General features: G+C 44.0%; 1 protein-coding gene and 1 pseudogene across 1 annotated transcript in view; one reads left to right on the forward strand and one right to left on the reverse strand.

Annotated features, from left to right (window-relative positions):
• CMTM8 (CKLF like MARVEL transmembrane domain containing 8) overlaps positions 1 to 25,927 on the forward strand; it is a 107,008-nt gene that overhangs the window by 37,222 nt on the left and 43,859 nt on the right. The window lies entirely within an intron of this gene.
• LOC100624759 lies at positions 15,241 to 15,813 on the reverse strand (annotated as a pseudogene).

The following is a 25,927-nucleotide window of genomic DNA, read 5'->3' on the forward strand; positions in this document are numbered from 1 at the left end:
AGTAAATGAATGGTATTACAGTTCTCCTTACTGGAAAGGAAGAAGCCAGTCCATTGTTTGAGGGAGAGTTGTTGATTTTTTTTTCCCCCCAAAAAACAATTCTGTTGAGAGTTCTCCCAAGTGGACGCTTATATCAAGGATGTTGAATGTTGTCCTGGATCTTGTTCTCAAGGAAACTCTGGAGAAACTTCAGCTGCAGGAGGGTTCATTAGGCCTTTCCTTGCAGAGGGAAAGTTGCAGGCAGGGCAGTTGAATGGGGGAGTGCTTCAGATGCCCCAGCGATGTAGTCCAGGTGTGTACCTTCCACTCATCTCACCTGACCCAAGAAGGATGCTTTAGACCCTCAGCGCATGTGGAGAACAGCCCCTCAATGTTACTGCTTCCTGGGCAGCAGTGGGTACATGGGAGGTGGTTGGGTTTGAAGTTGTATTAATATAGTAGTAAAAAGCAGGGACCTTGTATAGAATTATACATAAATGGATACACCGAAAAAGTCTTTGCAAAAATGCATGAAACCCACATAATTTCTGTAGACCAATTAAGTGTATCATGCCTGCATCAATGTCCTGGTTTTAATAAAGTATTAGAGTTATTAAGTTACTTAATTGATCTCTGGCCTCCCTTAGTGGGTTAAGGGTCCAGCATTGCCACAGGCTGTGGTGTAGGACGCATATGCAGCTTGGATCCTGTGTTTCTGTGGCTGTGGCATAGGCCTCAGCTGCAACTCCAGTTCAACCCCTAGCCTGGGAACTTCCATGTGCCTCAGGTGCAGACCTAAAAAAAAAAAAAAATGATGCCACTATTGGGAAAAGCTGGACAATGGGTACAGAAGATCTCTCTGTACTATTTTTGCAACTTTTTATGAGTCTATAATTCAAAATAAAGAATTTTTTTTTTTTTTAAAGGAGGGACACCAGTAACAGAGCTGGCTTCAGTCCCACACTACTCTGTGCTGAGCGGTGATTTCAGCATTTATCCTGAACTGATAACTACATATTGCTCTTTGCCTTTCTTTGCTTGGGAATATAAACTTCTTAAAAGCAGAGGCTATCTGTTTTGCTCACTGCTAAATTCCTCTGGACCTAACACAGTGCCTGCCACCTATTTTTTGTACTCATGTTTTCATGAAGGTAGCACAGGTGACTTATAATCTGAGGCTGTAATGATACCAACAGTGATACCAATATGTATATATATTGTATATTAATAGTATACAATATAGTGTATTAACAAGAAAGTCAATCTGACTGAAATGGATGCATAGAATGTGGGACCAGCCACCAGAAACCTCCAACAAACATCGTACTTAATAATGAAACTTTAGGAGTTCCTGTCGTGGCTCAGTGGTTAACGAATCCGACTAGGAACCATCAGGTTGCAGGTTCGATCCCTGGCCTTGCTCAGTGGGTTAAGGATCCAGCGTTGCCATGAGCTGTAGTGTAGGTTGCAGACTCGGCTTGGATCCCGGGTTGCTGTGGCTGTGGCTGTGGCGTAGGCGGGTGGCTACAGCTCCGATTGGACCCCTAGCCTGGGAACCTCCATATGCCTTGGGAAGTGGCCCAAGAAATGGCTAAAAGACAAAAACAAAAACAAAACAAAAAAACCAAAAACCTTTAGAAGCATTCTCTTCTAAATCACTATCATTATTTATATTCCTCATTAATACTGGGGGCCCGAACCAATGTAGCACAACAAAAAGAAATAAGAAATAGGAGTTCCTGCTATGGCGCAGTGGGTTAATGATCTGACTTGTCTCTGGTGTTGCCAGCTTGATCCCCAGCCCTGTACAATGGGTTAAGGATCTGGTGTTGGCACAGCTGTGGCATAGGTTGCAGATGGGGCTCAGATATTGTCTCTGGCCTGGGAACTTCCATATGTGTCAGGTGCAGTAGGAAAAGGAAAAAAAAAAAAAAAGGAAGAAAGAAATATAAGGATTAGAAAGAAATCAAACTGTCATTAGTTAAGAGTGTCCACAAGGATTTGGGTTCAATCCCTGGCCTTGCTCAGTGGGTTAAGGATCCGGCATTGCCGCAAGCTTTGACATGGGTCACAGATGTGGCTTGGATCTGGCATTGTTGTGGCTGTGGCATAGGCCAGTAGCTGCAGCTCTGATTCAGCCCAGGAACTTCCATGTGCCTCATGTGTGGCCACAAAAAGGGGAAAAAAAAATAGTTTACTAATAGAATTTTTAAAACTTACTATATATGGGGAGGTCCCTGGTGGACTAGTGGTTAAAGGATGTGGTAATGTCACTGCTGTGGTGAGGGTTCAGTCCCTGGCACAAGAAACTCTCCATGCTCTGGGCACATGCAGCAAAAAAACCAAAAAACCAAAAGACCTTACTATGTATGATCTTTATAGGGCAAAACTGTGAAACTATGTTAAAAGATAAAGATCTGAAAAAATGGAAAGCTATACTATATTCATGAATAGGAAGCATCAATATTGTATAGATGTGAACTTTTTTTTTTTTTTTTGGCCATGCCTGTGGCATGCTGAAATTTTTGGCCCATGGATCAAACCACCTCCACCACAGCAGCGACAATGCTGAATCCTTAGCCGCTAGGCCACCAGGAAACTCTCAGATGTCAACTCTTTTGCAAATAAATTCATTCAAAATAATTATAATTCCAATCATATGTGGGTAAATATAAGGTATGTGTAACTTAAGCTGCTTCTAAAATGTGTTAGTATGTGAAACAGGATAGTCTGAGGCCAAATTTAGAGGACTTTGATGCTAGAATATGGAGTTTAGTTCTGATCTAATATGGCAGGATTTCTTAGGCTGGAGCCAGTGTTTGCATTTTCAGAAATGTACAAAAAAAATTGTATAACTTTCTGAACAAGTTCTGGATGGTCTAAGTTTGCCCAAGGGCTGCCAGGCATCTTCAGGGCAGACCCTTGTGATTGTGTTTGGCACTGAGCTGTAGTCATACATCAAGGGCTTATGACAAAAGAGCAAGCAGACTGACTATATAAGAGTCTGGTTAAACCAAGTGAGGCCAAGTGATGCCAAAGTTTGTTAAGGGGCTTGCAGCAGCTGGAGTTAAGTGACTGGAGAATTGTATTGTCACCCGGGATACAGCAGATGACATGACATGGTAAACACAAAAGAATTGACATACTGCTGTCAGTACCATATCTGAGTTGCAAAGAATGTCTAGTTTCATAAAATCTTGCTTCTGAAAAATAACTAGTGTTGTTGATTTGAAGTTTATTGGATTTGTGGTTTTGTGTTCTATTTAATTGCAAATTTGGTTTGGCTTATTCAATGTGGAGAAATTATCAGTATAAGATGTGCATTTAGTTCTTGTTCATGCTGACATTACATGATTTAGCCATCCCTGAGGGTTGTTGTAAGAATTATTTTCACTTTAAAGAGGCCCCATATGCTATTCAAGACTGAGAAGTTCTGAAAAGGCTAAGGAGGCCTGGAATATGATGTTGATTTTCTTCTTAAAAATATTTATTTATTATTATTATTACTATTTGTCTTTTTAGAGCTGCACTCAAGGCATATGGAGGTTCCCAGGCTAGGAATTGAATTGGAGCTGCAGCCACCAGCCTACATCACAGCCACAGCAACATAGGATCCAGGCTGCGTCTTCGACCTACACCACAGCTCACAGCAGCACCATATCCTTAACCCACTGATCGAGGCCAGGGATTGAACATGTATCCTCATGTTCATCATACTAGTCAGATTCGTCTCCACTGAGCCACAATGTGAACTCCTTTTTGATTCTCTGCTGGCAGTCCACGGGGTAAATGGGAGGTGAGAGGCAGAAATGAATTTGGGTGGAGATGCATATTTGTTTTAACTCACTTATGGACAAATCATTAGGCATTTCGCTTAATCAGATGAAGAAACTGAGAAAACTTAAGTGACTTATCGAAAGCCACATAGCTGGAAGTGAAACAGGGAGGGTGCCAGTTCTGGCAAGCTGTCATACAGGGATGAATGGTGGTCTCCCTAGGGCTGCTCATGGCTGGATCCAGGAAGTGAATGAATCTGGAAACTTTGTCTTTTTGTCTTTTTTTCCTTTTTTCTTTCTATGGCTGCACCCATGGCATATGGAGGTTCCCAGGCTAAGGGTCGAATTGGAGCTGTAGCCACTGGCCTACGCCACAGCCACAGCAACGTGGGATCCGAGCCGCGTCTGCGACCCACACCACAGCTCACAGCAACTCTGGGTCCTTAACCCACTGAGTGAAGTCAGGGATCAAACCCGAAACCTCATGGTTCCTAGACGGATTCATCAACCGCTGAGCCACGACAAGAACTCCTCTTTCTTTTTTTTTGGGAGGGGCCCTATGCACGTGGCATGCAAAAGTTCCCGGGCCAGGGATTGAACCCGTGACATAACAGTGACAACACTGGATCCTTAACTGGGTGGACTACCAGGGAGCTCCCCTTCTGTTGTTTCTTTAGGCCAAGTTGTCTCAGCCTCAGCGCTGTTGACATCTGGGACTGGGTGGTTCTTGCTGGGGTGGGGGAGACTATCCCGTGCATGCACACTAGATGCCAGAAGCTCACACTTGCTTTGTAACAATCAGAAACGTCTCCAGGTATTATCTAGTGCCTCTGGGGGCAAAGTTGTTTCAAAGTTGAGAACTACTTCTTTAGGCAGATAGAAGCAAGTATCTTTTTAATTTTTTCCCCTTCCATTTAATTTGTTGATTATTATTTGGTATGAATTTTATTTTTTTAGAAGCGAATATCTTTATTTCCCACCTCTTTTAAACTTAAAAGTAACAATCTCTAGACACAGCTCCTCTTTCCTGAGATATGTTTGTCTATTTTCATTTTTCTATGTATGGACAACCCAGCGACCCCTGGCCCACATGCCTGGGCAGCTGTTTGGCATTCCTGGGTAGAGGCGCTGTGGTGGATTCAGTGAGGCTCCTCTTGTCAGGCCCTGGCTTCCACTCTGCTGCTGGTGAGCTGTGCTCAGTGCGTGAGAATGTTTATTCATGGTCGTGCTTCCCTGTACAGGGTATCTGTGGGGTAGATCCCCTGAAGTGTGGTTGCTGGATCAGGGTAAATACCTCTCATTTTGGTGGCTGTTGCCACATCTCCCCTCCATGAAGGCTGTGCCCTTTGGCAGTCCTGTCAGCAGTGATTGAGAGGCCTGTTTCCCCACTGCCTCAGCAATGGCGTTATGAAACCTTTGGATTCTGGCGGTTCCATAGGTGAGCAATGCCTCGTGTTTCCTAATAGGCTAGCACTGCATCTGTTTCAAAGTCTACTCAACTCAGACATGGAGCTCAGTGAAACTCAGCCTTGCCTGCTTTTTCCTGACTGGCAAAGTGTCCTACACTTTGTCCACTTTTAGGCCTTTCCTCTCCCTGTTCCCTCCCACCAGGAATGCCCTTCCTCCTCACTTCCAAAATTTTCACCATCCTTTGAGGCTTCCAAATGCCACCTCCACTGAGAAACTTTCCCGGATTCAGCTTTGCACCACGCACCCCCAAGTCGTTTCCTCCTGCTGGTGTCCTCCAGCTGCTTTGTGGTGTCACAGGTCATGTAGTTGTCACATGGCCTGGAGTCAGGTGGGTGTCCAGAGTCAGAAAGTTCTAGTTGTTGCTTTTTTTCTCTGTGCCTGTGATGTATGGAAGTTCCTGGGCCAGGGATTGAACCTGTGCTACAGCAGCGATCCTGGCCACTGTAGTGACAGTGCTGGATCCTTAACTCGCTAAGCCACCAGGGAACTTCTGGACAGGTATGGTTTTTTTTTTTTTTTTGTCTTTTTGCCATTTCTTGGGCCGCTCCCGCGGCATATGGAGGTTCCCAGGCTAGGGGTCCAATCGGAACTGTAGCCACCGGCCTACACCAGAACCACAGCAACCCGGGATCCAAGCCGAGTCTGCAACCTACACCACAGCTCACGGCAACGCCGGATTGTTAACCCACTGAGCAAGGGCAGGGATCGAACCCGCAACCTCATGGTTCCTAGTCGGATTCGTTAACCACTGCGCCACGATGGGAACTCCTGGACAGGTATGGTTTTGAATTCCAGTTTTGCCACTTACTGTTACAAGCTTTGGTCAAATTTCTTTTTTTTTGGAATCTTTTTTTTTCTTAAGAGGGCTGCACTTTGGCATGTGGAAGTTCCCTGGCTAGGGGTCCAACTGGAACTGCAGCTTCTGGCCTACACCACAGCCATGCAGGATCTGAGCTGCATCTGCGACCTATGCAGCAGCTTGGGGCAGTGCCGGATCGTTAACCCACTGATCAAGGCCGGGGGATCAAACCTGCATCTTCATGGATGCTAGTTGGGTTTTTTTTTTTTTGTCTTTTTTTTTTGTCTTTTTGCCATTTCTTGGGCCGCTCCCACGGCATATGGAGTTTCCCAGGCTAGGGGTCTAATCGGAGCTGTAGCCGCCAGGCTATGCCAGAGCCACAGCAACACGGGATCCGAGCCGCGTCTGCGACCTACACCACAGCTCACAGCAACACCAGATCCTTAACCCACTGAGCTAGGGCAGGGACCTAACCCGCAACCTCATGGTTCCTAGTCGGATTCGTTAACCACTGCGCCATGACGGGAACTCCGCAAAATGGGAGCAATGCCTCCCTCATAAGGCTATAGAAAAGAGTAGGAAGAGAACCTATATAGAAAGTGTGGCAGCAGACAAGCTCCCTGAGAGCAGACTCCTCCATTTGTTTTCTTCATTGTCTCCCGTGTGCTCTTGCAAACAGTAAATAAAGGTATTGCATCTATTCTTTAAAAAAAAAAGAAAAAGAAAACTGTTTCTGTAAAGTGAACAGTAATTTATTCAGCAAGGATTTGAGCATCTCTTCAGGTCCAGGCATTGACCTCAGAAATAAGGAAGTAGGAGTTCCCGTCGTGGCGCAGTGGTTAACGAATCCGACTAGGAACCATGAGGTTGCGGGTTCGGTCCCTGCCCTTGCTCAGTGGGTTAAGGATCTGGCGTTGCCATGAGCTGTGGTGTAGGTTGCAGACACGGCTCAGATCCCGCGTTGCTGTGGCTCTGGTGTAGGCCGGTGGCTACAGCTCCGATTGGACCCCAGCCTGGGAACCTCCATATGCCGCGGGAGCGGCCCAAGAAATAGCAAAAAGACGAAAAAAAAAGAAAAAAAAAAAAAAAAAGAAGTAAGGAAGTAGCCGAGAAGAGAGATAGAATCCCTACCTTTGTAGCTGGCATTAAGTTATAGTAACAATTACCACAACTGAGTGATATATGCTAGTTAGTATAGATATATCAATTTTGTATCATCTCTGAAATCATATAGTACCCTCTTTTCTATGAATTGCTTCAAAAATTATTTTTTTCTTTGTTACACCTTAAATTTCTTGGTGCCTGGAATGATGACTGCTCTTTGAGGAACCTCCTTGGAGCCTCAAGTGATGGAGGAAGTCCAAACCCAGACCTGCTCCTGCCTCCTCTCCCCAAAGCTCCTCTACAGGTCCTTGTGGCCTGCAGGTACCATCCAGACCCCTGTGACCTACCAGGCTCCCTGTGGCCAGGAGCTGCCTTCCTTCCCAGCCTTGTCTGTTACCTGGTGGTTATATACCCCTGAACCCTATCCATGCTCCAGCTCCACTGGCCCTCCAGCTTCTAGAGAGCCCTGTGCTCTCTCCTCCCTGCTTTTTCCACACACACTGTTCCATTTGCCTGGGATGGGTTTCTTTCCGACCTGACCTGGCCAGTATCCTTTTGGTTTCTCTCAGGTGTCATTTCCTTCAGGAAGTCATCAGAGATCTCCCCACTGCCTGGGTCTGGGTCCAGTGCCCCTCCTCGGTGCTTTAGAATGGATTAGGACTCTTCTCTTCACATGGCCACAGGCTTACACTGGAATTGCTGGTTCACTTGTCTGGCTCTCCCTCACTCTTTAGCCCCTGGGAGCGGGGTTGTCTCCCTCATCAGCAGTGTATCTGCAGTGAGTGGGGGCCCAGTGATGTAGTTGAAGGAAAGATGGGCTGTGCATACATATTCTCATGTGTTTTTATTCAGCCCTGCTCAGTTGGAACCTGTTTCCCTTTGTGAGAATCGGGTTTCCCATTGCCACTTCCTTGAGATGGCAACATGTTCTCATTCTGGCCCTGATTACTGCCTATTACTAGCAAGATCACATATTCTCCTGGAGCATGGTTTTTTAAAATTCTATTGAAGTATAATTGATTTACAGTGTTTTGCTTTCTGCTGTACAGCAAAGTGATTCAGTTATACACATGCACATATCCGTTCCCATGTAAGTTATCACAGAATATTGGGTAGAGTTCCCTGTGCTATACAGTTCCCATTGACCCTCCATTCCATATACCATAGTGTGCCTGTGCTGGTCCCAAGCTCCCAATCCTTCCCTTCCCTGAACCTTCCCCCTTTAGTGATCACCGGTTTGTTTTCAAAGTCTGCGAGTCTGTTTCTGTTTTGTAAATAAGTTCATTTGTATCATTTCTTTAGATTCCACATATAAGTGATATCATATGATGTTTGTCTTTGTCTGACTTAGTTCACTTAGTATAATCATCTCTAGGTCCATCCATGTTGCTGCAAATGACATTATTTCATTCTTTTTATGGCTGAGTAATATTCCATTGTATATATATACCATTGTGTGTGTGTGTGTATATATATATATATATATATATATATATCCATTCCTCTGTCAGTGGACACTTAGGTTGCTTCCATGTCTTGGCTATTTTAAATGGGGCTGCAGTGAATATTGGGGTGCCTGCATCTTTTTGAACTACGGTTTTCTCCAGATATATGCTGAAGAGTGGGAATGCTGGATCACATGGTAGTTCTATTTTTCGTTTTTTTGAAGACCTCCTGGGACTGCAGGGTTGCTTCACTCTGAGGGCTCTGTAGTTGCAAAATGAGCTGTGCTGCTTCAGGTGTTCCTACTGGATTTGAGGTTCCATGGGTTGAAGCCCCTGCTTTTCTCACCCAGGTTTTTCTCAGGAGGAGTAGGACATGACTCAGCCACAGAGGAACAGAGGGGTGTGTGCCCACTTGGGCGCTTTGTGTGTTGTTGATCCTTGACCCTGCCAGTAGAGGGCAGCAGAGCAGCCCAACTTCTGTCCAGGTTTTCATTATTTTAATAGCCTCATGAGGGTGCCTTTTCAACTCATCCCCCATGTGTTTGCTCTCAAAAAATGGTTGTTTTTCTGGAAGATTTGGGTTCCAGCCACTGGGCAAAGATTACCACCCCCCCCCAATTATGAGCTAGTGTAAAAAGTGATTTTAGGTGATTTTAGGAAAATCGTTCTCTACTTTTTTTTTACTCTTTTTAAAAAATTTTACATTGGAATGTAGTTGATTTACAATGTTGTGTTTCAGGTGTACAGCAAAGTGATTCAGTTATACATGTACATATTTCCATTCTTTTTCAGATTCTTTTCCCATATAGGGTATTATAGGATATTGGGTAGAGTTCCCTCTGCTATGCAGTAGGTCCTTGTTGGTTATCTATTTTATATATTGTAGGGTGTATCTGTTAATCCCAGACTCCTAATTTATCCCTCCCCCTCAGTTGCCGTCTGCTTTTGAAGGGGGATCATACCACTTACTCACCTTGAATGGACACTGTCTGAATTTGAACTTTTAACCAGGCCATTCTCTTCTATGAAGCAACCTTGGTGACTAAGACTCCCTTTGTGGAATAAAGGGTGACCTCACCCAGCCCTGTCTGTTCCCAGGGTGGACGCTCCAGGCTGCTGTATCCATCTGCAATACAGTAGTGTCATTACAGCGTCTTGTGCAAAATGGTGATGGTGAAAGAACAATTTCTTCTATTGTTCACCAGCCTTGTCTGGAGGAACATTTAATTACCAGCTTGTGGTAGTTAAGGAGAAAAAAAGGTTCTTGAAACTCGGGGGGCTTTGATGGTTTAAAATTAAGCCTGTGTGTAGGAAAATAAGATCTGTGTGTGGGAAGAATTTAGGGGGAATGGTTCGGGTACTAATTTATACACTTGAAGTGTGTATTTATGAAGGAGTCCTGGATAAGAATAACATTGTAAAAGTCAAAGATGCTGAGGAAGCCCAGGGTGAAGGTAAAGAGGTCTGGTTTATGTTCCCCAGCATGGTCTTGGTCATTGGCAGTGCTCCTTGTTCATAGAATCCCCACAAAAAATCTCGATCATCTTCGAACTAAAAACTTTGACTATTGGAAGATCTAGACTATGAGACATGCACTAGACACGTGACTTTTTGCCTTTTGAAATCTTTCCTTCTCTTAATTTTTTCCCCCCAGAAATCTTGGTCTGTTTCTAGGGAAACCCTAGCTAGGAACTTTCCTTATATCAGCTTCTGCTTATAAAATGAGAACAATCCTGATTTTTATGTCACATTTGCTCTTCCCTGTCAGCCAGCCCCTCATCACCTGGCCATCTTGGGTTCACTCAGAGAGTCTGGGGTATTTACGTGGAGAATAGTCCTTGGTCCTCGACATAGAGTATGGGGTCAGAGAGTGTCAGGGCACCATTTCCAAAGGTAAGTGTCTCTTCTTTCTACTCTTTTTTGGAGAAGATTTCCAAAGGGAGCATTGGTTTAAATCAATGAAAATACTGGCTTAGGTTACCCTGAATTTTGTAAACAAGTTGGAGTACTTTGGTTGAACCATAGGAATGCCAGGATTCTACATAGCTTGGCTGTTCTTAGACTAGGGATAGGTTTTTCTACTACAGGAGTCATTGACTCAAGGGGAGAAACCTCATAAACTGGTTGAAAGGCAGACAATCTTAAAGGAAACTTATCCAAATCTTAAAAATAAGGCAGGAGTTCCCGTCGTGGCGCAGTGGTTAACGAATCCGACTAGGAACCATGAGGTTGCAGGTTCGGTCCCTGCCCTTGCTCACTGGGTTAACAATCCGGCGTTGCCGTGAGCTGTGGTGTAGGTTGCAGACGCGGCTCGGATCCCGCATTGCTGTGGCTCTGGCGTAGGCCGATGGCTATACCTCCGATTCAACCCCTGGCCTGGGAACCTCCATATGGCGCGGGAGCGGCCCAAGAAATAGCAACAACAACAACAAAGACAAAAAGACCAAAAAAAAAAAAAAAAAAAAAAAAATAAGGCAAAAAGTGATTACTAGGTGCCTTTTCAGTATGCTGCTGAAACGTTGTCTAGCAAGCCTACCAAAGATCATCCAATATTCTAGTAAATATTTTAGCCTTTGCAGGCTCTCTGGTCTCTATGGTAATTACTAAACTCTGTTGTATTGTGAACGCAGCTGTAAACAACACATGAACAAATGCATTCAACTGGAGTGGTTAGAGAACCTGACTGGCATCCATGAGGATGTGGGTTCAGTCCCTGGCCTTGCTCAGTGGATTGGGAATCTGGCGTTGCTGTGAGCTGTGGTATAGGTCGCAGATGTGGCTCAGATCTGGCATTGCTGTGGCTGTGGCATAGGCCAGTGGCTACAGCTCTGATTGGACCCCTAGTTGCCTGGAAGCCTCCACATGCCCTAAAAAGACAAAAAGACCAAAAAAAAAAAAAAATCATTCAACTGTGTTCCAATAAAACTTTACTTTTGGGCATTGACATTTGAATTTCATATAATGTTCAGGTGTCATAAAATACTTTTCTTTTGATTCTTTTCAACCATTTGAAAATATAAAAAATAATGTATCTTTCATAGGGCCTATGAAAGCAGGCTGATATTAATAAGTTGCAAATGATTTTTGTCCAATTAAAACATGATTTCTCCCAGGTAGAAAAGGACTAAAGGGTAAAGCTTTATGCCCTGTAGTACATTAACTAGTTTGGTATTGGAGTTTCTAATCAATTCCAGCATTTATCTTCTCCACAGGTTTTTTCCCTCCACTTGGGTGCCCTCATTTGAGCCAGCTTTGTCATCCTGCTGATTCCTTCATCAATGTGATAAAGGCTTTCGCATGTGCTCCGGTATATTTATATGAGAGTTGAGGGTTTAACTTTTTAAAAAGTGTACTTTGAGGAGTTGCCATTGTGGCATAGCGGGTTAAGAACCTGACATATTGTCTGTGAGCACACGGGTTTGATCCCTGGCCTTGCTCAGTGGGTGAAGGATCTGGCATTGCTGAAAGCTGCAGTGCAGATGCAGCTCAGATCCTGCATTGCTGTAGCTGTGGTGTAGGCCGGTGGCTGCAGCTCCAATTCAACCCCTAGCCTGGGAACCTCCACATGCCAAAGATATGGCTGGAAAAAAAAAAAGAAAAAAGTGTAGTTTCACAGCCACAGGGATAAAAAGCAACTTGGGACATTTTCAATAGCCAAATATAAATTTCTGTTTAAGAACATGCTATTTCCACAGATGATTCCATATCAGAACAAAAGGTTCACACCTCTTTTTCCCACCTGCCAGTTGAATGGAGAAAATGGTCAAGGGACAGTGAAGGTCGGGGAAGAGGGTCAGCGAGGAGACACATCTGGGGTGGGGGCCCCTTGTGCCCACTTGGACCCAGGGGAGCTGTGGCATTGCTTCTCCAGGTGCGGTGATGACTTTGTACCGAGAGTTGCTTATCAGCTCACACAATTTTCCAAGAAATTGTGGTTCCAAATTTTTGGTTCCAGCCAGCAGTTCTTGCTATTAATAGTATAAAAACTAAGGAAGATGGAGTTTCCGTCGTGGCGCAGTGGTTAACGAATCCAACTAGGAACCATGAGGTTGCGGGTTCGGTCCCTGCCCTTGCTCAGTGGGTTAACGATCCGGCGTTGCCGTGAGCTGTGGTGTAGGTTGCAGACGCGGCTTGGATCCTGCGTTGCTGTGGCTCTGGCGTAGGCCAGTGGCTACAGCTCCGATTCGACCCCTAGCCTGGGAACCTCCATATGCCGCAGGAGTGGCCCAAGAAATAGCAACAACAACAACAAAAAGACAAAAGACAAAAAAAAAAAAAAAACTAAGGAGGAAAAAAATTTTTTTTCAGAAGTCATTAATGTAGAGAAGTGGTGTTCCAGAGAAAATTGAACTGGCTTAAGAGTTTCCAAGTTTTGCGTTCATGACCAGCTATCTCTGTGACATTGGATAAGTCAGGGTACTTTTATTTGTAAAATGAAAAGCTGGTACTCTGTAGCCATTAATATTCCTTCTGGTGCTGAAAATTTTATTACGGAAATATACTCATATTCCTTTTGGTGGAATTAAGAGTGGTCACTAATTCCTAATTTTTTTTTCCCTAAATAAGAATAACATAGCATGTTAAACAACAAGGACACAGGGAGCTGTATTCAATATCTTCTTATATCCTATCATGGAAAAGAATCTGAAAAAGAATATATATATATATGTATACCTGCGTCACTTTGCTATATGCTTGAAAGTAACACAACATTGTAAGCTATATTTCAACTTAAAAAATCATTAAAAAGAGGAGTTCCTGTCGTGGCGCAGTGGTTAACGAATCCGACTAGGAACCATGAGGGCGTGAGTTTGATCCCTGCCCTTGCTCAGTGGGTTAAGGATCTGGCGTTGCCGTGAGCTGTGGTGTAGGTTGCAAACGCGGCTCGGATCCCGCGTTGCTGTGGCTCTGGCGTAGGCCGGTGGCTACAGTTCCGATTCAACCCCTAGCCTGGGAACCTCCATATGCCGCGGGAGCGGCCCAAGAAATAGCAAAAAGACAAAAAAAAAAAATTAAAAAAAAATAAAATAAAATAAAAAAATAAAATAAAAAATCATTAAAAAGAGTAGCAAGGTCTATATTCAGAATCTAGACTTCCAGGTTTGACTTCTTATATAAAGGAGAAATCATCCTGTATAATAAAATAACATATAAAAGATAAAAATAACTACTTTCAAGTTAATTCTCCACTTGGAACAAATAGCGGTGGAAAAGTACAAAATGGAATCGTGTGCTTTGGTTTGCTGTTCAGTTGATGGTGCCAAGTGCCTTTGACAGGATCTTTCTGTTACCTTAGGACCACTTCTCCTTTTGGTTAGTTTTTAAGTCTGAGAGCAAAGATTTCCTGGGCTAAGGGAGGAAAAGATGAAACAAAGCTTCCAAAAGGCAAGCCAGGACATTGGTGAGAGAGCTGGAAACAGAAGATAAGGAATCAGAGGCCCTTCTGAATGTAAAAGTACACTTGTGGATGCCTGAAGTTCCCAAGCCCAGAGATCTCAGAAGGCATTGGCTCTTACTGTTTTGAGGCAGTCAGGGGTCTGTTGAGAACTAAGGAAATCAGTCTAAAGTTCCTCACCTCATAGGCGTGTACGTGCACATACATCAAGTTTTGCTTGTAACTTCAATGTCTTTTGAGATCTTAGACATAAAGAGATGGACTTGCTAAATTTGAACAAAGGAACCAGGGCATTTGGTGTAGAAACTTGTCTTTGAAGAAGGACCTGTTTTCAAGTTTTATTATCTAAGTGGCCTTATTGTTGTTATTATTATTATTATTATTATTATTATTATTATTATTATTAGGCTGAGCCCGCGGCATACAGAAGTTTCCAGGCTGGAGATCAAACCCTTGCCACCCACAGCAATGATGCAAGCCATCGCAGAGACAATGTGGGATCCTTAACTGTCAGGCCACCAGGGAACTCCCCAAGAGGCCCTATTAAACTAATTAATTACCTCTCTTTCTGCCCCAACACTTACAAACAACCACGTGCCCAACTGTGCAGCTTTCCCCTTTTTTCAGCAAATTGTTCTTTTACACAATTTACTATTATGTGAACTCTCAACTGAATGTCCAGATTGCGCAGGTCCAGAATCCAAAGTAAATAACTTTAAGTTGTAAATAAGTAAGGTTTTTAAAAGAAAAATCTTAGTTGTCTTATTCTAGGTGGCCGATAGTCACTGCTTGCTGGGAAGTGGAGGTCTTTCCTGGAAAGATTTTTCTGTATTCTCCTGAGAGCAGTTGTGTTAACATGGTACAAAGATTAATCTTTGCTTGAGATTCATTTAATACATATCTAAGTCTTCTTGCCCATTATTATATCCATGAGATAGTTATAGGATTTTTGAGAACTCTGTTGCATCAAAAAATTTTTTTGGGAGTTCCCGTCGTGGCGCAGTGGTTAACGAATCCGACTAGGAACCATGAGGTTGCGGGTTCGGTCCCTGGCCTTGCTCAGTGGGTTAACGATCCGGCGTTGCCGTGAGCTGTGGTGTAGGTTGCAGACGCGGCTTGGATCCCGCGTTGCTGTGGCTCTGGCGTAGGGCGGTGGCTGCAGCTCCGCTTCGACCCCTAGCCTGGGAACCTCCATATGCTTCGGGAGCGGCCCAAGAAATAGCAACAACAACAACAAAAAAAATTTTTGGCTGCCCCGTGGCATGCGGAAGTTCTCAGGCCAGGGGTCAAACCTGCACCACAGAAGCGTCTTGAGCCACTACAGTGACAACACTGGATCCTTAACCCATGGAGCCACTAGGGAACTCACAATTTTTTTTTTTTCTAACAGCAGGGCCCAGATTTTAATATCGAACCAAAAAAAAAAAAAAATTTCAAGGCCTAAAGCACACAGGATAAGAGCGTCTGTGTGAATGTCTTGCTTCCAATGCATCTTCACAAACTTGTTTCTTACTCTTCTTACCTCTTCCCTAAGCCATTCCAACTCATCCACTCCTCTTATCATTTCTTCAGGGTCCAAAAGCCTAACCCGAGTGTCCTCTTTATATCCCTGGCTAGGCTGAGTCAGCCCTGCGCCAAGGTTTCCTTCAGCTTCCTGGCTTACATCTTCTTCAGAAGGTTGAGGATTTCTTTCTGCCTCCCATGGTACATCTTCCAAAGGGCAGTCTTCCTTGGCCTTTGGCATATTCTGTAATTTTCCTTCTTTTTCTTCACAAGACTTTTGCATGTTGAATATGTTTCTGTTCTCCTTTTTGAATAAATTAATCCTGCAGGGATTGGGGGGGGGGATGTATCCTCACCCTTCTTCCCTCACTCAATTTGGGTCACTCCTAAAAGACCAAGAATCCTGAAAGGATCCAGGGTGCTTCTCTCCTTCTCTGGCAATAGGGAGCAGCTATAGGGAAACAGGCCCTGGACTATAAGGCAGGAACTCACAAAACTTCTGATTTCAGCTCATCCTTAATGTGACAGAGTCAAAACATGATTGGATTTAGGGGTTTAAAAAAAAAAAAATCGTTCGTGCTTGCAAACACTTGGAGTAACTCTGTTTACTTATTAACAGGTTTGAGGCAGAAAATAATACTTGATTCTTCATGCCTTTTTTTCCTGCTGTGTGGTACATTTCTGAAGCATTCTGGCTTGATTACATGTTGATAGCAACAGATCTATACTTAGCTTTCTCTCCACCCCCCCAACTGTAATTTTGAAAAATTTCAGATCTGTAAGAAAACTGAAAAAGTAATTCAGACCCGTGTAAATTTTGTAGATTGCATTTCAGTTTTCCAATTAACATTTTGCCACACTGACTGTATCTCCCTGTGGATGGGTGTGTACTTTATTTTTGTTCAATCACTATGACATTGAAGATAGGAATTCCCTAAATACTTTAATATGTACCTCCCAGGATCAAAAATACTTTTTTTGGTTTGTTTTTTGTTTGTTTGTTTGTTTTTGCCACATCTGTGGCATTTGGAAGTTTCCAGGCCAGGTATCAAACCTACACCACAGCAGCAACCAGACACCAGATCCTTAGTCATTGTAACACAAGGGAACGCCCAAAGATACTCATAGGTAATTGCAATCCCTTTGTTACACTGAGGAAATTTAGCATCAGTTCAGTACTATATAGCTAATTCAGCTCATAGTCACATTCCCAAAGTGTCCTTTTTTCCCCAAGACTGAACAATCAATCAGTCTTGATTGATTGTTCTTTTTATATATTGTTGGATTCGATTTGCAAATATTTTTTGAATAAGCTATATGGATAATTTAATTTTTTGACTTACAGTGTTGTGTTAGTTTCAGGTGCACAGCAAATTGAATTAGTTGTACATGTACCTATATCCATTCTTTTTCCCCATGTAGGTTATTACAAAATATTGAGTAGAGTTCTCTGTGCTGTACAGTAGGTCCTTGTTATCTGTTCTCTGTCTAGTAGTATGTGTATGTTAATCCTATCCTCTTAAATTATCCCTCCCCTTAAAAAATTTCCTTTTATGTCCTGATAGATCCCAATGATGTCCTTTCTCTCCACCTTCTGTTCAGCGATTGGTCAGGATCAACAAATTGCATTTGGTTGGTTTCCATGTCTCTCTAGTCACCTTTAGACTAGGAATATGCTCAGTCTTTTCCTGTTTTAGGACACTGACATTTTAGGAGTTCAGGCCGTTTTCTTCTGGAATGTTCCATAGCCTGGCTTGCCTGTTTCCTCACGATGAGGTTCAGCAAGAATGCCATGTAGGTGGTTCTATGTTTCTGATCAGATCACATCGGGAGGCTCTTGGTAACTAGTGTTCCCAGAGCAGCTTTGCTAAGTGTGGTCACTTTGTTACAGGGGTATCTGCCAAATTTGTAAAACAGGGCCCCCTTCGCTTGTAACAAGTCTATAGGGACCTATTTTGAGACCACGTGAATGTACTTTTCCCCAGTAGGCTATCAGCCACGGATATTCTTCTTAATTACATTTGATGTGTTGTTGGAGGCAGCAGAGGGAAAAAGAAGTAGAAGGAAGGGTGTCCAGTCGGACCTTGGGAGAACCATCCCCGTTGTGCCTTTATTTGTATAGCTGCCAGAAATGAATGATGGGAGTGCTCTGTCTTTTCCAGATTGTTACACTCCATCTCTGCAAACAAAAGAAGCTTAGTTTAGCTCCGTGTCCCCCATAGAGAGAGACCTCCAAAACAAATATTTGTGTGGAATCAGTAGCCTGCAGTGATTACTGAGGGTCTGGGTGAGGTTATTGAAATGCCTGGTGTTTGCCCTGGTGGCACACACAAGACAAATGAGGCAGAATTCTGTTAGCTTGGTTACACGTTGGTTTTCACATTGAGTAAACAGAACAGAACAGGGACGTCCCACTTCAGCAGCCCTGGCTACATAAACAGCCTCTGCATTGTGATGGAGAAAATGCAGCAGCATCTACACCTGACCTGAAGAGATTTGAACTTGGTAAATGAGAGGTTTGTAAAATTGATAACCAACAAGGACCTACTATATAGCACAGGGAACTGTACTCAGTGTTTTGTAATAACCTGTAAGGGAAAAGAATCTGAAAATGAATTTGTGTGTGTGTGTGTATATATATAAAATATATTCAGAATATATGTGTGTGTGTATATATATCTGTTTTTGTTTCACAGATAAGTTCATTTTTGTCATATTTTAGGTTCCACATAGAAGTGAGGTCATATAGTATTTGCCTTTCTCTTTCTGACTTCACTTAGTGTGATAATTGCTAAGTCCATCCATGTTGCTGCAAGTGGAATGATTTCATTCTAAAAGTGGCTGAATAATATTCTGAAGACATTAAAAAAAATTTTTTTTTTGAAGTTCCCATTGTGGCTCAGCGGTAATGAACCAAACTAGTATCTATGAGGGCTTAGATTCGATCTCTGGCCTCGCTCAGCAGGTTAAGAATCTGGCATTGCCATGAGCTGTGGCGTAGGTCGCAGACACAGCTCAGATTCCGAGTTGCTGTGGCATAGGCCAGCAGCTGCAGCTCTGATTCGACCCCTAGCCTGGGAGCTTCCATATGTCGAAGGTGCAGCCCTAAAAAGATATTTTTAATTTTATGGCCGCATCCACGGCATATGGAAGTTCCAGGACCAGGGGTTGAATCTGAGCCATAGCTGCGACCTACATCTATACCTCAGCTGCAGCAGTGCCAGAGCTTTAACCCTTTGTGTCAGGCTGGGGATCAAACCGTCACCTCTGCAGTGAGACTGAGGCACTGCTGAGGCACTGCAGTCAGATTCTTAACTCACTGCGCCATGGCTGGAACTTCTGGAGACATTTTTGCTTCTCACAACTGGGAGTGTGCTGTTGACATCTACTGGGAAGAGGCAGGGGTGCTGCTAAAACATCCTAGAGTAACCAGGACACCACCCCTCAGCCCTGTCCTCTGTCATACACACATACTACCAACAGCAGAGGAATTTTAGATCCAAAATGTCAGTAGTACCAAAGTAGAAAAGCTCCTTTTTACAAGACAAGAGAGTTCTTTCATCAAAAAATGTTTGCAGTATATGAGTCACTGGGTGTTGCAAGACAATTAAGACATGGCCCTCAAAGCTGACCCTCTCCTTAGGAAAACAGACCAGTAGGCCCTCACAAAACTCCCGTAAATGCACTTTCTTATTGTACAAGCCACCTTAACTGTTGAAGGGAGATGGTGCAGCAGGCTATGAACAGGAGCATTCTTTGAGCTGGAGCTTACAGGATGAGTTGAGGGGAGGGTGGCAAAATCACTCACCTGTTCATACATTATCACTGACCTCTGCCAGGCTTCTAATTGTTTTCCCACTATCCTTTCTGTCTGCACCACTGGCAACCACACTTAGGGTTTAAATGTCAATCTTTAATTTTGCATATTTTCCCCTATAAAATATGTATAGTTGACTTGTGTGGTTATCTTAACTCAGTTGCCTTTGCATCAAATATCTCATTCATTTTCCTTTCCAGTTAGCTCTGTGCTTTTAAAACCAATTCATTTTGGCGTTCCCGTCGTGGCGCAATGGTTAACAAATCCGACTAGGAACCATGAGGTTGTGGGTTTGATCCCTGGCCTTGTTCAGTGGGTTAAGGATCCAGCATTGCCGTGAGCTGTGGTGTGGGTCGCAGACACGGCTCGGATCCCGCGTTGTTGTGGCTGTGGTGTAGGCCGGCGGCTGAAGCTCCAATTAGACTCCTAGCCTGGGAACCTCCATATGCCGTGGGAGCAGCTCAAGAAAAGACAAAAAAAAAAAAAAAAAATTCATTTTTGAGTTGTGGCTCAGCAATTAACGAACCTGACTGGCATCTGTGAGCACACAGGTTCAATCCCTGGCCTCACTCAGTGGGTTAAGGATCTGGTGATGCCATGAGCTATGATGTAGACCACAGACATGGCTGGGATCCCAAGTTGCTGTGGCCCTGGAGTAGACTGGCGGCTCAGATTAGACCCCTAGCCTAGGAACCCCCATAGGGGTGGGTGCGGCCCTAAAAAGACAAAAAAACCCAAGAAACAATTCATTTTGCTTTGCACGCATCTGTTTAGTTGCTTGTAATTGCCGCAGAGTACTCCTTGGTGTGTGTATCAATTAGGCCTGGCAACAAACCACCCCCAACTTAGTGACTTGAAACAATAGTCACTCAATATTTATGAGCCTGTGTGATTTGTTGAGTGGTTTGGCCATTCTGGCTCTGCTTGTCTCATCTGGCACCACTCATCCATCTGTGGGGCCGGTGGGGGCTGGATAGTTGAAGAGGGCTTTGGTCCGTTGTGGCCTCCCCCATCAGGCTAGCCCAAGCTTGGTCACATAGAGGCAGGGCAGAAGTCCGACAGAGGGGCATGCCCCAGGCCTAGACTTGGAACTTGCACACAGCCGTTCCCACCATGTTCTGTTGGCTAAAACCAGTCCCAAGTTCAACCATATTCAGAGTGTGGGGAAATAGACTCTACCCCTTAAAGGAAGGAGCTGAAAAGTCACAGTGTAATGGGTGTGGTAATAGGGAGGTTAGTTGGAGCCATTGATACAATTAGTCAGCCAGAGGGGGCACCCATCACCTTGACCTGTTTGGTCTCCCTGATGATAGCGGTCGAGTTGCTTCCAACCCTGGATGCTGTGATAACCATCCAAGTATATATCACCTTCTCGGCCTGTGTGAGAATATGGGGGATGTATTCCCAGGAATCAGATTGCTGAGTTAGGCTTAGTTTGACTACCTGCAGACATTCTTCTAGATGCTGGCTGCAACCTCAGACCTACTGGCAGTGCTCAGGCTTCCTAAATTCCTGCACTGCAGCCAACTCTTAGCATGGTCCAACTCCTTACTGCAGGCTGGTTTAGTATGTGTAACATGATCCCTTAGCGCCATGATTGGTTTTGCATTTCTCTGCCTCTAGAGTTTGGACCTCTCTTCCTCTTCCTATTAGCCTCCTGGCTTCCTGAGCACAGACATGGAAGAGGGAGGCAGCATGGGGTAGATGGGTAGCTCAATCTGGAATAAGGAGATAAGGTCTGCATCAGGAGGTAAGGCAAAGAACTGAGGCTGGGACTTGGTGCTGAGGGCAATGGGCATCCTTGGCATGTAGGCAGAGCTTTTGCATATAGGTTCTTGTTTTAGAGGGATTCTCTTGACAGTAGTATGACAATTGGAAGAGACAGATCCTTAATCATTAGCCTCTTTGGAAGCACCTGGTTTGGGCCAGCAGAGAAGTGATAAGGCCCTGAGGCGAGGCAGTAGAAATGGAGAGAAGAGGAAGAGTTGACCTGGCCTGGGAGCTGATTGGATGGGGAAGGCGAGGGAGGAGCAGGAGGCCAGGGTATCTTGGTTTGTCTGGGCAGGTGGGGATATGGTGCTGGCACAAATTGTTGGGGAATATGAGAACAACAGACCCTGGGGAGAAGAGTAGTCCCTTGGGGCAATGTCGAGGACACCTGCGTGTGTGGATGTGCAGCTTGTAAAGGAGCTGAAGTCCAAGGTGAGAATGTAGACATAGACAAGGGGAGGGGGTTTTCTCTACAGGGAAAAACAAATGTATAAACTCTTTATCTCTATCTTTGGATATATATATATACACTCGAAAGAAAACAGACAGTTTGCAGAAAGGCTCCTTAGCACATACCTTGGCATCGCCACCACCAGGCCCTTCTCTGGAGCCTTGGAGTACTGGCTGGAACAGTGGAAATGGCCCTGATGTAGGACACAAGGAGGTGGGGCTCTGACTTTGTTCGTGACCTCACTGTTACTTTGCCTCTCTGGGCTTCGGCTTCCCCATCTACAGATTGATGCTAATCAGGGTACCTCCTTCAGAGTCATGGTGATGGTTAAACAAGGATGCATATAAATCGTTAGAACACTGCCAGGCATATAATGTAGTAAGTGCTCAAAGTAAGTGTAACCTGCTATTAGATTTTTTTAAATTGAGGTATAGTTGATTTACAGGGTTGGGGTAGTTCCAAGTGTACAGCAGAATGATTCAGTTATATATATGTGTGTGTGTATCTTTATATAAGAATCTTTTCTGAAACCTGCTGTTAGATTTGAATATGGGTTGATAGAAACAGTTGAGCTGAGTGAACTTTCTTTTTTTTTAAGGGCTGCACCCATAGCATATGGAGGTTCCCAGGCTAGGAGTTGAATCAGAGGTATAGGTGCCGGCCTATACCACAGCCATAGCAACTTGGGATCCAAGCCACATCTTCAACCTACACCACAGCTCACAGCGATGCTGGATCCTTAACCCACTGAGCAAGGCCAGGGATCAAACCTGTGTCCTCATGGATGCTAGTCAGATTCATTTCCACTGAGCCACGATGGGAACTCCGAGCTGAGTGAATTTTCACTCACTCTAGTGAATATTTTCATATATTATCTGCCAGATCCCACGGTGTCACCTTTAATGAAAGTAATGGGGTAACACCTCTTGGAGTCTAAGGTTCAAATCTGTTTCACAATTTGGGGTCCTGGCAGCCCCAGCAATTAGAGACACCTCTTCCTATTTTATTTTTTAAAATTGTATCGGAGTGGAGTTCCCATCATGGCTCAATGGTTAACGAATCTAACTAGCAACCATGAGGTTGAGGGTTCAATCCCTGGCCTTGCTCAGTGGGTTAAGGATCTGGCGTTGCTGTAAGCTGTGGTGTAGGTCGCAGATGAGGCTAGTATCCCGCATTGCTGTGGCTGTGGTATAGGCCGGTGTCTACGGTTCCAATCCAACCCCTAGCCTGGGAACCTCCGTATGCTGTGGGAGCAGCCCTAGAAAAGGCCAAAAGACAAAAAAAAAAAAAAAAAGAAAGAAAGAAAAAAAATTGTGTTGGACTATAGTTGACTTACAATGTTGTATTAGTTTCATGTGTACAGTAAATGGATGAGTTATCCATATGCATGTATACATTCTTCTTTTCCATATATGTTATTACAGACTATTGAGATTTTTCTGTGCTATACAGTAGGTCCTTGTTATCTATTTTGTATATAGTAAAGTATATGTTAATCCTAGCGTCCTAATTTATTCTTCCCCACGCATAAAACCAATTTCTTCATTTGCCCTCATGCTGGACTCCTGTGCCCACAAAATGTTCCAAACTTGGGACATCTTGATATATCTCATTTTTGCTCACTGAGAGCCCAGCAGTGTTTTCAGTGATTTCTCAATTCTAGCCAAGCCTTTGGTCCTCAGGAAGGCCAGTGGATGCTCAGATCCTGTGCTAGCCTTGTCTGTGTTCTCTGGGCTTTGTGATTTCCCAAGTCCAGTCAGCGACTGCGAGCCTTGAACAGTGGTGCCTGGATACTGTGTCCCTCCTTGCACTGGTGATGGAAGAGTTTGTTGCATCTGGTGACTGTGTGTAGCCACCCTTGGCCATGCTTGGTTGGCCTGCTTCCTGCAGGATATTTTAGGATTCTCATGTCCTGTCTATTTTGCTGGCTCAGTCTTTAGGAAGAAGGAAGCAAACGAAAGACATCGCAAGATAGGACTAAACAAAAGCAGAGGAGGAAATTCACCCTCTAATGTTTGCCATATAAATTGCACGTGGAAAAGGAGCAGTGGCGTTATGGATGATTTTCTAAATTTTGTGGGTTTTTATCCTCAATAACTCAAATATTCCAAAGCTACTCTGGCTTTGAAGAAGCCACACTGGTACCCTTCTGCAGGGGAGGGTTTGGGAGGCGGCCTCGCTGAAGGAAGGCCCATCAGAGCTCCATTGTGGGTGGTATGGAACAGAAGCATCTTGCCGTACTCTGAGGCTGCAGCTTGGATTCAGAGTCCAGCTGTGGTTTAGCTTTAATAAAAAGTATCCCTGAGCTGCAGATCCCCTGTCTGACATGCTTTAGGAATCTCTCATTTCAGTAAATTACAACCTTTTTTTTTTTTCCTTTTGGCTGCACGTGCGGCATGCCAAAGTTCCTGGGCCAGGGATTGAACTCATATCACAGCGGTAACCCAAGCCACAGAGATGACAACGCCAGATACTAAATCTGCTGAGTCACCATGGGGACTCTAGTAAATTACATCTTAATAGGGAGTCTTGTCCTTGCCTGTGAAGGGCCCTGGAGGAAGAAACAAGCAAATAGGTGAGACTTAAAAGCCCTTCACTGTTTTTGGCCAGTTGTATTTTCCTGCAACACAAGGGAGAAATCACACTGCTGAGTGCAGCACTGTAAGTGTGTGTGTGTGTGTGTGTGTGTTTCCTCCTGGGAACCTGAGAATTTCACTGCCAGAATTATCCGTTTGTCATCAGCTCTGGGTGCAGACTTTGACTAGGTGCTAGCTGTGCCTCTGAACCTCTGCACAAACCATTTAGGAAACACCTGACTTGAAGGCAAGTCCTGCTTAGGGAGAGTGTGGGTATGGAGAGTAAGATTAAAATTTTTTCTTAATATCTGTGTCTGGTTTTTTTCTTTCCATTTTCAGTAAAGATGGAGAATTTTCTAGAATGGGCCTTGCTGGTCTGATTGAGGCATTGCCGATTGAAGCCTCTTACACAGATCTTGAATGGTGTGTTCTAGTGATCAGAGCTTAACGGTTCAGTAAGTGCTGAATTGTACCACATCTGACCCATTTCTCTGTCCCCACTTGCTGACTTTGGAGCCTTGCAGTGAGCCTTTTGTTATCCATTTGGTAGGTAAACAAAGCTAAGCCAACACCCTGTTTTCAAAACTTTACAGTTTAGGGAAGAAGAGATGTGGACACTGACCATAAGCTAGAAGGCAGGGGGAAGAAGGTGCTAGAATAAAGGTGTTACTGGGTAGGTGGCTCCCCGCAGTGGGGTCCCTGGGATGTCACCTTTGAAGTACAAGGGGGTTCCTGGCTGAGTAACTTTGGAAAAGGGCAGGTTAGACAAGGTCGATTTATTACTGTGAGGCCCTTTGGAGGCTTTAATACACTACATTTTTGAGAGTAGCATATTAAGTCTGTCCTTTCCCAGATGAATTTGACATTGACCCTGTTTTCATGGACTATCCCTGAGAACATACTTTGAAAAATGTGACTTAGGGAACAGGTGGCATATTTTTTGGTGGCTTATGGTGTTAGGCACTAATTCCTGAGTTATCTGTAGTTGACAACTTATACCTTATTCCTTTTAAGAAAACCAGGAGTTCCCTGGTGGGTTAAGGATCTGGCGTTGTTACTGCTGTGGCTTGGGTCACTGCTGTGGCATGGGTTTGATCCCTGGCCTGGAAATTTCTGAATACTGCAAGCATGTCCAGAAAGAAAAAGAAGCCCAAATTCCTCTGCTTTTTATAATTTATTTTTTATTTTTTGGCTACACCCTTGGCATATGGAAGTTCCTGGGCCAGCAATCAAACCCACACCACAGCAGTGAGCCAAGCTGCTGCAGTGGCAAGGCCAGATCCTTAACCTGCTGTGCCACGAGAGAACTCTGTCTCCCCCTTTTTTTATTAAATGAATTAGCTCTCTTTTGAGAAACTCTTGACATTCTTTGCAATAACTAGATATCCTCTGAAAAGTTCCAAAAGGAAACTGCTGAAATCTAAAATTTTACTCTGTCACTTTCTGTAATTCCACCTTTTTTACTTGTGAGGGTCCATCCGCTGGATAAGCAGATTTGATGAGGTTTTGGCCATTGTCTTTTTTTAAAAAATGCCTCTGAGATTAAGTCAGACTTTTCCAGATGCCCAGTGTTTACAGATTGGGTCTCAAGCCTTGACAGATGGGTGACTTTTCAGAGCAGCTTAGAAGCCAGTTGACATAAGTCATGACAAGAATGTGACCTTTATTGTTAGAAGGTTTGTGGCTAGATGTGCAGAGCCTTATAAAGACTCAATGAGCTCATCTGTGAGCTACATGCTTCCTGAATATGAAACAAAAGCTGAACATAAAAGTGCGTGCTTGCTAGTTTTTGGTTGTGTTTTCCTGAATAGCATCAGTTTCAATGGAGGCTGAAGATGTATT

This window comes from Sus scrofa, chromosome 13, assembly GCF_000003025.6.
Source record: "Sus scrofa isolate TJ Tabasco breed Duroc chromosome 13, Sscrofa11.1, whole genome shotgun sequence".
Lineage (NCBI taxonomy): Eukaryota > Metazoa > Chordata > Mammalia > Artiodactyla > Suidae > Sus > Sus scrofa.